Genomic DNA, 14,754 nt, shown 5'->3' with positions numbered 1-14,754 from the left:
GAAGTTTGGATTTCGTCTGGAAATAATGAAGCCTAATTTCCGTTCATAATCTCAAGACTTTGTATTTATTCCGGTCCGAGTGCAGTGCGCCATATCGCTGGAGATGCGTACACTTATCTCTAATTGGAAGCGCTATTAGCCGGCTCGTGTCAATGGCTAATTGCCTCTCCCAAGAGACATCGTTCCTGTTATTGCCAACGACGTCAATCGTCGCGATCGGCTGTAACACGCCGGCATTGTGTGCTTTTAATAGAGCTAACACTATCTGAATACACATCAGAACTCCAACTCCTGAAGCATTTTTCTCTTATGGTTGTGACGTATTTCTGCCAAACTAATTAACGCGCGGTCTCACTTCATTCGCGCGCATGAGCACAAACGCCTTAACGTTCTACATATTGGACGAATTCGAACAAGGTAACGTCGTTTTCGAAGTATGGAGGGAATAGCAAAGAAGAAATCTATTATAAAACTACTGACTGAGCGCGGTGTCACCTGGTGGCAAACTACAGTATTAATATTTACTCTGCTTGAATTTTCTCCGCTAATTAGAAACAAAAATACCGAAATAAAAATTTCTTAATTTCTTACGAGCTGCCCAGGCTTTCCAAAAAAAAAGGGGAAAAAATTCAGTGTGTTCTGCTGCTGAGTGAGGTGGAAATCTCCAGTGGCAATTATTTATCATCCGGTCGGGACAACAGGAGAAGCGTCAGAAGAGTAAATATTTGAAGGTGTTTATTCAGTCGTCTAGTGTTTGGCGTTCGGAGATCTTAAGAAGGTCGATCATCAAGTTTTCTAACAGTGGACAATTAGGGCATCTGAAAAAACTCCTAAAGTTGGTGGTAAAGTGGTAAGCCTATTGGAACAAGGCTTCTGTAAAGAAAGAAGACGGACAAAAGGTGTTACAATAGCGCGAGCGGGACAGCTGATGTCGGCAGCTTTTAATGAATGTACACACACACACATTCATCATAGTGTTAACACACAGAACTTCTCTTTTCCACAAAAACCTTCGGTTGCCTTTTAAGAGTTTTTTTTTTTTTTCCTTCTTTCTCTTTAAAGTTTAGAAATCCCAAGTGTTGCCAGGTGCTTTCACAAGTGACGTCATTGCTGCATTATGATGAAGTTTTCGAAGAACGCTTCAGCAACCAGTAGATTCCCTTGGTCTAAAATGGGAACAGACAAATAAAGCGAAAAATATTGTTGTATGAGTGAACTATTGTGCATCAAGCTGTGTTTGCCCTTTTTCTCTTTGTGTGTGTGCGCGCGCGCCCTAATTTGGGATCAGCACAGGGCGTGTCGGATTAACCTTCAGATCCGTCTTTGAATAAGCAGCATAATTAGAGGCAATAAACATATCGTCGCTTAGCTCAATTGTGACATTTTGTTTGAAGTTCAATTCGAGAAACAAAAATGCGAGACTTGGTAATAGTTGTGTCACATCGAATTTACAGAATGCAAGTTAGCACAGCGATCACTTAGTTGTCAGAAGTCGTTATCAGATGTGAATGAAAGCCGAGAGGTTTGTCACTTTTGAAGCGACAGCAAAATATACAGCAGTTTTAGAATCCCTAGGATTTTATGGAACGCTGTCTCTGGAGTTGCTAATTATCAGCGAATTAAGACCTGGGCGAGGTCTCTTTAATTGTCTCCTGTGATTCTATAACGGATTTTAGCTGCTGTAACAAGGAATGAGAACGTCTCCCCCCCCCACCTCCGGAATCAAATTTTACACGGAATCTTTTTTTACCCAAATGGAAAACCGTGGAAAATCTGCTTCACAGCATAATCTAAGCCAGTACATTGCACAAACTGCACTAGAAAGAGAACATTGGATGAAACCAATCCTCCTGTCTGTCGAATCTCTCTGCACAATTGTTTGTATGTTCTTAATATTTCAGACTTGGAAAACTTTTACACTATGGTAGTAACGGCAAATGACATTCGCATTGATTGGACCATGCTGTAAACGTTGCCGATGGCATCACTTCCTGAAATGGATCTCGTGGTCTTCATTTATGATGATCCCTCGTACATGAAGACTGGGTTCATCATTTCAGACTCTACCAGTGTTGTAGCTAGAGCTTTTGCCGCCCGGGGCGATCCCTGATTTTGCCATCCCTCTCAATACACATCAAAAATATTACAAAAAGTCAAAAGGACGTATAGGGAAATAAATTAAAAACACTATGTTTATTTTTGAAGTAAAACTTTAATTCCAACATTCTAAAATGTTATTTTTCTTGCTTTTCTGTTAGCAAAATCGTCGATTTCATCACTCAGTTGCTGTTTTATAGACAGTATAGCAAGATTTCTTAAACGCCAAAAAAGTGCCGCTCGGGGCGGACCTCTCCCCTCCCCCCATACGCCGCTGGAAAGAGTCCAAACGTCCTTCAATTCAGAAAGTGAATGACGTTTTTACTGGACAGAGTCAGTTCTCTTACAAGCCATTGGTACTCTTAAAAGAGATGCTGGAACCTGGTGAAAGACATTAACATAATCTGCAGCACAATCCCACTCCGTAGTGAGTTTCACTGTTTGTGCCAGTCTGTAGTCCATTATGGTCCGCGGTTAAGGTACTTCGATATTAAATACATTATAAGTATTCAAATTATAAATAAATTAGCTTTATTTAATAATGGGAGGCAAAATATGTTAAAAATATGTACAACACATCAAATTTCATGACTAATAGTATACAGTAAGTGATGTTATATAATAACACCAATTTGCAATAACTTATGTTATTATCTACTCGCATCTGAGATCCAATATATGTGAAGTGCTTGGCCTTCTCAAAAGAATAATGATTGCTACTTGGATGGATGAATGATCTGCACCTTTTCCATCAATTCACATATTTTCATTTACAACAAGTCCGTCTTCTTGGCATTCATTCATAACGAGCCTGTCTTCTAACCACCACGAGAAAAGTCTCCTTCATGGCACTAACGACCAAATATCAACATCATTTGCATAAACAAGTAGTTGGATAGACAGTAAATACTCTAACACTTGTCTAATTCTGGAATCTCTGAAAGCCTTTTCCATTGCCACATTTATGTCTCGAAATAAAGCCTGTGAAAACTTGGGTAGGTGTTGCATGCTAACAGAGAATTCACGTATCACTCCCCTGTTGAGTGTTACACTGGGAAGTTGCCAGGCCAGGATGAGTGACCTTCTTCCGATCCCAAAACACACACACACAAAAAACTTAATAGATTACCCAGAGAAGGTCACATTTTTCTTTAACTTTTTTCCTTTCATTTAACTAACTGGTTACGTGCAGGATCACACTTCATTATGGAAGTATGTCAGAACTAATATTTGGGTGTGTGGGGGGGGGGATGATTAAAGTTTTTTTTTTTTGCGAAATTTGTATTAATCGGAAAGTTCCTTTAATAATATCGACGAAATAAGTACAGGTGGATATTTTGCACACTTAATCCCAATGATAAACAAGCCTTAAACGAGATTAACATCGCGAATGCCTGCAAACAAGTGCTTGATAACAATCTGGTACTCATGCAGCGTGTAATAAATGGCATCTTGCGAAATTGGAGTCGATAATTTCACTTTCTCGGGGACTAATTAATGTCGAAGTGCATGCAATTAACAGACTTTTCATGCTGTCATCATACATTCATTATTCTGGCCTGTCGACGACACCACACACACACTTGTCAACACTCACTTCCGCCGTTAAAGTACAGAGAGTGCTGTATACGAAGTCGCCTAGAATTCTCTATCTCCATTGCAATCCAATGGCGCTCGCCCGCTTTTATAAACCGGGAATATAGCATTATAGAAATAAGTCGCTGGATAACACAGCAAGTCGAGTCGAAGAGGATGGTTTGGATTATATCGTAATGAGCAAGTCTTTCACTGGTTAGCGCTGCCTCTTGTGTGAAGATCGGATAGGAGCCCAGTATAATTGGAGGTAGTGTGTTTCGCTTCTAAATAGGTTCATCTTCTGACCGAGCTAAATTAAACCACCCGAAAATTACCAACCACTGAGGAGGAGTACGGGCGGGGGGGGGATGCAAATAAGGAGCCGGCAAAGCCAGGAATGATGAAGCGTGACCGGCTGTCAAGGAAACAGATAACTGTAAGCCACCGTTAGCATATATTAGAAGGTAATAACACCCCGCTGGGCTAGGGGAGCAACCGACAGAGATTGCGGGAATAACAGTGCGTATCATTTGTTGCCGTAATCGTGTCCTGCCCTACCCCAACTGACAGCTTCCGTGGCTGAAATGTCCGTACGAAGCCTGACCTATCATTACGGCAAATGGAAGTACAGATCGCAACAACCACCCGGTCCTTCCAGACTGCCGTTGATTCTTCACGCAGTCAAAATAGGGCTAATTTCCCCCTCTCTGGGTTATCGCTTCTTGTGACTTGTCCGTCCCGTCCTCCCAGTGTGTTTGCATTAATTCCTCACCCACAATCATTGCTTCGTGATACACTCACACCATACAGGAACGAAGCGATACAAAACTTGTTACTATCTTCAGCTGCGCATAAATTTGCAGGTAGATTCACAACACATGTAAGAGAACTGCAGGGAAAATAAAGGGGTGGGGTGATAAAGAAAATTCGAACATCTGCTTCATTACCTGTTTATGTTTAAAATCTCCTCCTCCTTTCCTTATTCAAAATGTTTTTTTTTGGTTGAGACCCATTACTTGAATACAGTATGCAAATATCGCTTAAAGAATTGATTTTATCCCTAACTTTGGTAACTTACCAAAGTTGGGGATATAATATTTTTTTTTTCTGGAAAGCAATTAGCTTCATTGCAATTTATAATATTAGAAACACAGTACAGAAAGTTTCAATTTACTTTGAGCAGTGCCTTATTTAAATCTGATTGCATATTTGGAGCATCCACATTTTCTGATGGTTGCCATACAGTTTTTCACAAATAGGCTTTGGCTTTCTTTAGCTAAAAGCAAAGTGAACGAACTCTGTTCATCTATCAGGTGTTCGATGTTTGATGGCGATTGTCGAAATAGCTGAGATCCGAACTACTGCAAATCTGATTAGGAATTTCCAAATGTTGAGCAGAATTAAGTCTTCATTCTCATTTACAGTTATAAAAATAAATTCACTAACGCTTTTTATTCCAAAAAGAGAGCATGCAAGACAATTACCATGCCCACTTTAGGCCATCACTGATAGCTGGCCCAAGACTATCTTTAATTTTATTCGCACCCTGGAGAAGAGCATGCAGACGACTGCCACCATGTTGTGTTCCGCAACAATTTTTTTGTCTTAAATAACTACGATGGATTTTCTTGAGTTGTGGGGTATTAAACTCATTCATTTTTCTGCAATAGAAATTGCAATCGTCTACTATGCAACTAAACACATTCGCAGATATCCGTTCCTCAATGGAATTCGAACCGACACCTGCTGGAGAAAGGAAACGTCATTAAACCAACCACGCACCAATTTAGGAAATATAAAATTTTTACTTAATAAATTTTACCGAATATTATTAAGGTGACAACTCAAAGGAGTCCTCATCGCTGGAAGACACTCCACACAACCCACCGTCTGCACAATTTTTATCCATCATCAACGCACAACGCCATCTACTATCCACTAATACTATTTTTGTGTGTAAACTACGTGTGTACTCTGGCCGATTTTTCTATGATAAAAATCAAAGAAGGTATTCGCACCGCATTGGAGAAAATGAGTGTGATTATTATGAACACAAAGGCAGCTCAAACCATATTTGCTATTAAGAGAAATGTCAGAGAAATGAAGCGCCTTTTCTTAACTAGAGTAATCATATATACACACAGCTTGTTCCCATGAAACATAATTTATTGCGTTGTACAACGTATTCTACAGAAAACACTATTTACATAAAGCAGCTGGAATGGTAACACAACAAGCCACCCTTTCCCAATAGCTTAGGGGAACGTCTCCATGATTACCATAAAACAATCATACAGGAAAAACACTATAGGGGGCGCCACGTTTTCATCATCACGATCGGATCTAATACGGGTGTTCGTTATTTAGTAGTGATGGCCTGCTCCATATCCGCCTCCGTAACCTGCTCCAGCTCCGTATCCGCCTCCATAACCTGCTCCAGCTCCGTATCCGCCTCCATAGCCAGCTCCTCCGTATCCACCTCCATAGCCAGCTCCAGCTCCATAGCCAACTGCAACTGGAACAGCATGTACGAGCTTAACTGAGTACCCTCCTGCGATGTTTCCTTGGTAAGGGGAGTTGATGGCGGCGGCTGCAGGGAGACTGTGGGCTGTGCCAGGTTCGTTGGTCTTCACCACAGCACGGAATCCCGCTTTGTCTGCAACGTAGTCTACCCGACGAGCGCGACCATCGATGTCGCCGAGGTTGTATGAGCCGACAACAGGACCGTGGGCGCTACCACTCTCTGCGCGTCCGTTGGTTGCTCCGTGGCCATCTTTGATCTGGTAGGCAAAGGCGTAGTTTCCGAAGTCGTCTTGTTTCCGAGAGGACTGGCTGACCCCACCGAGATGGGCGACTGCGACGGCTACCAAGCAGCAGAGGACAACAATCTTAGCGATCATGGTGTTGGATGGGAATCGGTTCGCAGAGAACAGAGAACTGATATCTCCTCAAGAAGTTGGAGCGTATTATATACTCACACCTCAAGGATAATTAGGGTTAAGCGTCCCCTTTAAAAGTATCAAAAACAAAAGAAAAACGGATTTCCCACGTAAATCGGACTGGTTTCTACGTTCCTGGTCCAAAGTCAATAAACTGTATCGATTAACGGCATTCAGGTCAACATATGGACGGTGACCTCTTATGTCGGAAACGACAACTTGCTCGGTAACACACCGTTCCGTAAATCGAAGGTCATTTAAAAAGGTGATAATTCCTACTTGCTCTCTTTATGTGGCATATGGCACGCGCGATTAGCCTTCACCCCATTTTAAACGGAGTGTACGATATTGTTTCTATAAATCTGACCTTCCCTTCCCACCCTGTGGGGTCTGTTATACCGACCTTTCCGCATCGAACGTGTTTCCGGATGACTTTACCTAAGGTATTTGTCTCGTGGTATCTCTCAACACCAAGTACAGCGCAACACATCAATGCAAGCAGAGAACAATCCAATCACAATTACATTACAAGGAACAGAGGCAGGACAAGACGTAGTCGGAGAATGGTAAGTGCTGCAGTCAGTGTTTAGGAAATTGTATAGAAAGTAGCTGGTTTGGTTCGGGAAACAAACTAGATGGAGTGTGCCGTGTTCCTATTTCTATGCTGTTATCTTTATTCTAGGATGGTAGAGTGCTGTTAAGAGCGGAGTAGGCGATACGTTTAAGAAACAATTTGTCATCCTTATTCAATTCACTTAATGCTAACAATAAAGGGTATACTAATATTAGAAACGCATAGGAGATTTACTGCTTTTTTTTTTTTGATGAGAAACGAAGCATTAATACATATTATTTCACGCATTTTAATCCCATAAGATATCACTTATATTGTGGATGGTAAAAAATTAAAACCATTCTTTATAGCACCGAATGTTCTTTATATCCAACAGTGGTGTAGTAAGTTGAATGACAACAAATGATTGAGTAGAAAACCAAATAATCGAAATATAAAATTATATTATGCTGATTTTCCAAAGATATTATTTTACACATTAAAATATATCACATTATTAAAGCTATGATACGTCTCTAATTTTTATATAACTTTCATATATATTTCAAATATTATTTTATATATTTAAATATTTTATATACATTCAAACACAAAATATTAAATAAATTTCATGTGTTTTAAATATTTAAGTAACATTTTAAGTACTGACAATAGTAAACCTAATAAAGTTTTTAGGGTCAAATGATTTGAATTCTTATAAAAGAAAACATCTAAGTAGACTTCACTTGAGTGCTAATTTCAATTTATTTATTTTTTTTTATTACGTAATAAATTTAACTTCACGAAGGTCACTGAACTCGAGTTACCGCTCATAGTTCAGTTCATTACAAACGTCTATTCAAAATGAAAATTTCGTATAATACAGAGTTTGATATTAGATGAAATTTTAATTATTATTATAACGAATATTTTTCAGGGCAGCGGGACTGAAAACAACATAGGATCCGGGCTAGATCCCGAACTCTTAAAGATTTAGTAGATCGCTAAGTTCCTCTCTATTCTCAAGTGTTTAAATTAATTAATACTATATTCGACAACTGTTCAACGTCATTCGAATTTGTAGCAACAAACTCCGTGATAATTAACTGTCACGAATCGGTTAAGCTCACGGAATATGGTAGTCGAAGATTTAAGCCATTTTTCATTACTTTTATTCTTTCAAGAAAAACTTAATCCTATGAAGATAATTACTGCTAGAAATGTGGGGGAGAAAGAGAGAGAAAGGGTTGAATTTACCGTTCGGCGTACACAGGTAGCATTTATCGTGAAACACAAGATGAATAGTTTTCATCGTTCAACTCTATTAAGTTCAAAAAGTGCTGGAGACATCTGAAAGTGGGCCACATCCGCTGAGACAGCAATACTGCATGTCACTGCCATCAAAATGACGGATGAGCACGTTTGGAAAAAGTATTACAGTATTTCTAGGGACTAATGATCCTTTACAAAGCAACTAACTTTCTCAAACTTACTTCAGATAAAAATTCTGCCGTGTCACTCTTAAAAGTCTCGCGAAGTACCTTTCAAAGCAAAGGAATATTTAAACAAAAGTAAAGTAAACTATTTTTGAATTCAAAAGAATGTAGTTTACTCATATAAAAGTAAACAGTCGTGATACACAGTGAAAATTGCCTTTACCAGGTATTAATTCCCCCCCCCCCCCTACATTCAACAGTATTGAAATAGCCAAATAGACCGTTTTTATGTTATATTAAGAACTCGTTCATAATTTGAATATAAATTTAATTGCCAAAATATATATCTTATTTCGTTAGTTAGCAGAAGACATAGTCTGCTCCGAAAACAACAGATGAAATAACTGAATAAGATCGCGAGTTATGACGTCACTAAAATAAACATCGTTCGATAGCGTGAAACTAACTTTCATAAAAAGAATAATAAAATATTTATTTTATCATCCGGAAAGTCAAAAAAATTAATTACACTTTTACACAATTTGCTGAAAATTTTAACAAGATTAATTTTCGCAAGTTCCAAGATTTTTCACGAAGAAAGAATTTTACTCTCGCGCTTTTTCATACTATTAAACCTGAAAATTTCAATTTAATAAAAGCTCACTTTCATAAAAGTTTTATGAATAGTGAAAGATATTTACAGCTGTTATGTTCCTATAAAAAACAATCTCAATTTACTTTAGACAGTTTTTTCCGTGTTACTTTAAAACTTTTTTAATTACTATTCGACTTTGCCGATCTTAGTTAAATATGTACACAAACTTCATGAACTCGCTTTGTAGAATTCTCATCTGACTATCAAAAAAGACAGAGATAAAGTGAGTGCACAAGAGTACTTTGCCAGCCAGATTCGTAAATGATGTTATTCATCTAATGAAAAATGTTTTGTGTAATAACTCAATGTTTTCTTTACAGTTGACAGCCACAGATGAAATACTTCAATGTGAATCGAAGCTATATAGAATTTGAAATCCTTTGAGGCATTTATGCTCTCGGCTCGCTACTAAATGGTGTGGTTGATTGTCCGTAGAGTTGTTTTCAACAAACACCATCAACCGTTAACGGAAAAAAAAAAAAGAGGGGGACAGAAAAAAAATCAATCCTTTTTCTCTCTTGGGCGTTAACACAACACTTGACACGCACTACGCAATATGATAGCTTTTGCATTAGAACACTCCAACAAAAGGAAATAAGATATCTTGTTTTACATAAGTATTACGTCGCGAAATTGTTCAAAACCATGCAAGCTATTTTAATAATAATATATAATTTATTCGGATTATTAATGCAGATTATTTTGATATTAATTATGTTAGTTTGAATAAATTCGCATTATTTATTTTGAAAAGCTTTACATTTTTCACCTTTAGAAATGCATTACATTATATTAACATTTGATTTTTTTTTTTTTTTCGTCCGCTAGACGTACTTGGGTTGGCAGCCGTAAAAAAAAAAAAAAATAATAATAATAATAATAAATAGTTATTTAGTAAGTAACAGTATATGATTTGAATACGTTGATATTAATATTATTCTCTTTATCTATTACCTATTGATTCTATTACATTAATAAAAACTAAAATATTTTAATTAGTATTTTATTAACTAATTAAGATTATACTAATCTTAACATTGGAAAATACATTTCGTTAAGTATATTGTTCTAATAAAATAAATATACCTCAGTTTCTGATATTCATAATATCATTTATATAATTATATAAATTACGCCTCTGAACTTGAGAAAAAAAGGCTTTACGAAAAAAATAAATAGTGGTTTACTTTAACCATCCAGTTAGAAGAGACGTCCGTCTCCAATAACTCTTTCATCCTTCCCCGCATTCCACTCTAGCATTTGATGTCGACATAAGAGGTCAAGGTCCTCATTTGTGGAACACCTGCTACAGCGTAGCATGCCCAAGTCATGCAAGGGGCAGAGGACAGGTTGTTTGGGTCCCCGTACGTGAGGATAGATCATCAAGTGAAGTGCATTTCCTTTAGTTAAAAGCTAGCAGCAGAATCTTGGTGCAATGCCACCAACTATGTAGGTGTGTGTGTGTGTGTGTGTGTGTGTGTGTGTGTGTGTGTTTCGTATTGATAGAATCTTCAAAGAAGACTTTCTATGAACGTGTATCAGTAAAATAGGAGGTGATGTCAGAAATTTTACCTGAAAGATAGAAAATATTCAGACAGCAGCTACAAAATAAACTACTACGTACAATCTTGATTTAATATGTTCCAAAAGACAACTATTATTACTGATATCAGTTATACATTTGTAATTAGCATATTTCATTTATTAATTTAAAATGCAGGATAAAATATTAATACTGTATTAACAATGTATTTATTTACCTAATAAATATATTATTTAATATTTACTAAATGTTAAAAATAAATTAACTAATTTATTTTTCACCTCACATGAAGCCTCTTGGAGGCAAGTTGATAGTATTTAGCAGACGAAGTTCTGTTTCTAAAAAGACAAATACTTTTTAACTAGCTGTAGTTTTTTTTTATATATCGGTTTCATGCTTTTTTCCCCCTTTTTTTTTGCATAAACTAGTGTTTCGATGTTTTAAAAATAGATAAAGAATTATTTAATGGCATTTATTACGAAAGGGTCAATTTGTCTGTTATTAATATTTCGTTTTCAGGGCACCGATTGGTATTTTCGCTTAGTATACTGAATATATAAATTAGATTTTTACATTTATTTAAAATGCCGATTATTAAAATTTGTTAAACTAACTTTAAAAAGGAAACAAAGAAAAAAAAAATTCATCGAGTACGAGACGGTATGCTATCAAGGACTTATTCCTGTGAGAAAATCGACCGTAGATGGAACAACAAAAATATTTTTTGTTGTTCATATAGCAACAAAATCTGTTTGTTTTTTTGTTCATTTTTGGACAATTGCAATCGTGATGGAGCTATTATCTTCATTTCCTTTCCATATTCTTTTCAACAAATAATGCACAACGATATTGAAAAGAAAAAAAACGACTCTCTTTATTTTGGTACACAAAAAAGTGTACGCTTCGATGCTTTCACAAAAGTAGACAGAAATGGGGGGGGGGAGAAACGAGTGTTGGATTCTGTGATGTAATGAATCCTGAAACACCTCAGTGACAGCTCAACAAAGCTTGAACCACACCTTGGTCGATCGGGCGTGAATAAAGAGTGGCCCTGCTGTGAACGAAAGATACATTCGCTGTAAGGCTTCGATGAGATAAAATTGGAGTAATACCGAAATATTAATGGCTTCGCAGTTACCACGCGCACACAGTGAAAAACAAACTTGTGTTTGGTTCACAGAAAAATAAACCATCGTCGCACTACACGAGCTCTTTATGCTTCCCCGGTCAGGTGATGTATCGATGGCATTCCATTCAATTGTGCCACGTGTGTACTCGTTTGTTTCTCGCGCCTAATGGAAAGACAAGGTTTGTTTCTCCATCGCTGAGCCTTTGTTGTGCTCTCTTAATTTGCTGAGCCAAAACTGCACTCCTTTCACATTCCATTCTGTTACGATGGCTTCTTCGCATGGCAGATGTACCACCTGATCGTTTCCTGCCTTCTCATCGACGCTAATATATTTTAATAAGTTAGGCAACACTTAATCCATCAGAATAAGCAACGTTTGAAGGATTCCTACTTCTTCAAAAAGAACGACTTTATCAGCAAATTTATTACATACTTAAGAAACACGTTAAGAGATGGGTAAGGCATGATAGTTTAATATTTAAAACATACACAAAAAGAGCAATTAAACTTGAAAAATAACAATATAGAATAAAATGACATCGAAACTATAAAAAAAAAAAATAGGCTTACCAGGATATATGGGAAGAGCGATGTGATAGTTGAAATACCAAGGATGGTTTAGAGGCTAAATAAAGAAAATAAATGAAGTATTTAAATAAGTGTTAGAATTAAATATGACAAGAATAAAATTATAAGCCATTGAAATTTAAAAGTAAACAGAATTCAGAATAAGGAAGGGGAAAAAAATTGAAGGCGAGGCGGCATGGAGGGAACGTAAAAAAATTGAGGCTGAAGAAGAATAAAATATAAGGGAAAAAAAAACAGAAAGATTAAAAGGCGATACGAAAACTTAGCAAAGGTAGGATTTAGTATTTTCCTAGTCTTAGATCCAAATTAAAAAAAAAAGGGGGGGATAATAAGAAAGAAGTATTCAACGCCATGAAGGAGGGGAAGATGTATCAACTGACAAAACTGATTCCAAATTATCTGTTTCCAAAGTTCACCTTGTTGTAAAAAGGTTTACTCTGTGCGGGAGGTCTAACACAAGAAAGTGAATACATTCTATGCTTTAGGACTGGCAGTTGGTTCGCAGCTTCCATTTATTCGGCGTGTGACTTTATTTGAACAGATCTCTATAGAGTGCTGGTCCTTCTAACTGATTAAAATAGTTAGGCGGCATTTATCATAAAATTATTTATAATAGTTCCATTTTGATGTTTAAAGTGACAAGCAAGGATCATAGTAAAGGTACCAGAAGCTGTAAAACGGAGGTGAAGGGGATTTTGAAGAATTAAAACGAAAAAGTTCCGAGCAATATTAATTATAGGGATGAATATATGAAAATATTCAATTAAAACACGTTGAATGCAAATTGTAAGTATATATATATATAATTAATAATTACATGAATGTAGGTTTTAAATTTTTCCCGGAAAAAAAAATGTTTTCGGGAAATCTGGATGGTTCAGAGTCACGAATTGCAGTATGCCTACGGCTCATCAGTATTCTTTGTCTGTCCTGTCACTCTTTCAGATTAATTGTTGAATGGCATAACTTTGTCCATATGCACTGCTTGGGGAACATTCCCAGTGAAAAAAAAAATCTTTTAAAAAGTAAGGAAGATTCCGAAGTTTTGATAGTAGGCCAAGGAATAGGTAACAATCAACAAGGCAGTGAGGATTTTATTTTAAAAATCTATAACAGATTGCATTGCAAATTGTATATGCATACAACTTTTTTTCCTAAAGTAATAGAGTATGTTTTATTAATACTATTTTTCTTCTGATTTTATAAGCTACATATCCGCAGAAAACAAGAACATTGGAAAAATCGACTTAGGAAAATAAAATCAGTCTTTTGAATCATGGGCGTCCCCAGAAAATTTTCCGGGGGAGGGGGGGGGGGGCAGAGCTTGGAGACAAATAATTACATGAATAAATTTTAATTTTTTTTTTTTTTTCACAAGTAGATCCTGGAGAGGGCAAGTTCCCAGTTTGTCTCCCTCTGCGGATGCCCATGTTTTGAATAAATTTATAGTAAATATATTCTTCTGCAACCCATCTGTCCCTTAGTACGGGTTGAGTGCTCTGATTAGGGGTCAATGAATTAATGGCACGTCACTCCTTTGCTACATCCCCTAAGGGCGAGTAATTTATGGCTGTAGATCTGTGTGTGTTCACGGAGCTGGTTTGTCTGTTCTGAGGGACGAAAAACCCGTGTAAATATATACATCATCATTAATGGAAGTGGTAGTTATTTTAATCATCCAGTGTGGAGATCACCACCACGTTTCTCATTTAAAAAGTGTGAAACGGCTTGAAAAAGGTCCATGATTAGTTTCTGGACAGAATTTACCAATTGTCTGACTCTTAATCAGCTACCGGACTAATTCCCAGCACTTGTTGGTGGGATTCTCGTTAAAAAAAAATCGTCTATTTAATAGTTAATATTTCATATATAATTTGAATGCTTATTTTATCCCTAACTATTAAAATTATTGATCAGTGGCTTAATATTCATGCTGTAAAATGTGCATTTAATTCAATAAATCTTGCTCGAACGTAAATTGCAAAGATTTCTTAATTTTCGCTCTTGGAAAATGAATTCAAACTAGTTATTATTTAACGCATGAAGTGAATGAGATCAGTAGGCTTTATTCAATAAGCTGTATTCAAGTACTACGCTATGGGAAAATAACTTCACTACAAGTAATTAATATTATGAAATTATAAAACGGCAAATCTGAGCATTTATGTTTCTGAATAATATCATCGCAATGTTGGTTATGGTAATTCAAATACAAAATAAATAGCATAAGTAAAGTATC

The 14,754-nt window shown here is 36.7% G+C and overlaps 1 protein-coding gene and 1 pseudogene across 3 annotated transcripts in view; both read right to left on the bottom strand.

Annotated features, from left to right (window-relative positions):
* LOC150103595 (CD109 antigen-like) overlaps positions 1–14,754 on the bottom strand; it is a 716,838-nt gene that overhangs the window by 665,439 nt on the left and 36,645 nt on the right. For 2 of the 3 annotated variants that reach the window (XM_090397638.1, XM_090397639.1), the window contains exon 2: positions 12,498–12,552. The exons of the other annotated variant lie outside the window; for it this stretch is intronic. The gene's annotated coding sequence lies outside the window, so the exon portion shown is untranslated. The remainder of the gene's footprint in view (positions 1–12,497; positions 12,553–14,754) is intronic. 3 annotated transcript variants of the gene reach the window in all.
* Positions 6,036–6,572, bottom strand: LOC150103596 (adult-specific rigid cuticular protein 15.7 pseudogene; annotated as a pseudogene).

This window comes from Typopeltis vanoorti, chromosome 9 (assembly GCF_054136105.1).
Source record: "Typopeltis vanoorti isolate ZY-2024b chromosome 9, IOZ_Tvanoo_1.0, whole genome shotgun sequence".
Classification (NCBI taxonomy): domain Eukaryota; kingdom Metazoa; phylum Arthropoda; class Arachnida; order Uropygi; family Thelyphonidae; genus Typopeltis; species Typopeltis vanoorti.
The sequence above is the reverse complement of the archived record's forward strand: the minus strand, read 5'-3'. Positions and strand labels throughout refer to the sequence as shown.